This window comes from Mastomys coucha, unplaced genomic scaffold (assembly GCF_008632895.1).
Source record: "Mastomys coucha isolate ucsf_1 unplaced genomic scaffold, UCSF_Mcou_1 pScaffold22, whole genome shotgun sequence".
Classification (NCBI taxonomy): domain Eukaryota; kingdom Metazoa; phylum Chordata; class Mammalia; order Rodentia; family Muridae; genus Mastomys; species Mastomys coucha.
The window spans coordinates 128067355-128068110 of NW_022196905.1; positions in this window are offsets into that span (position 1 = coordinate 128067355).

Genomic DNA, 756 nt, shown 5'->3' on the forward strand with positions numbered 1-756 from the left:
CTTGCTGTCAGAGATGGGGACAGTGAAGTGGCCTCAGGGACCTTCTATCAGAAGGAGCTTGGGGCTTCCCCAGATCAAAACAAACCTGCCTTCATCTTTAGCTCTTGGCACAACCCCTCTTCCTGCTGCTGCCGCCTCCTCTTCCTCTTCTCCTTCTTTCTCCTCCTCCCTCTGTTCTTCAGTTCCTCTTCTTCCTCTGCCCTCCTCCTCCTTCTTCACAGGCTTTCTTTATGTAGCCCTGGCTGTCCTGGATCTTGTTCTGTAGACCAGGCTGGCCTCCAACTCAGTTTGGAAGACAAGAGACCTTTCCCCCATATCCCCCCTTCCCTGCTCAGCCACCTGCTGCTTCTGAGTGACCAGCAACCTTCTGGTTTCCCAGGACCTTGGGAAGATGGGCAGGGTTTCACAGTAGGGCTCTGTGGAGCAAGGCTGTGAGGGTGAGCAGGCTCATGGAAATGCCATTTTCTAGCTTTTGACTACTTGGAGACTCTTTCTCAGCAACATGGGATGGGATGGGTTCTGCTGGGGGAGGAATGCGAGGCCTCAGAACATCCAGTAGCCGCAGAAAGTCCACCTCAGGACACTCCTCTGATCCAACATCAGGGACTCCCTTCTTGGTCCCTCCAGGCACTCCATATTCGGGTTTTGACTAGTCCCTGTGTATAGGCAGTGTGCTCTGTAGTCCATTCACAGGATTACCTGGGAGCTCAGACTCCCCTCTAACCTGTCCCTTAGCAATCTTACTCAAGCTCTGAG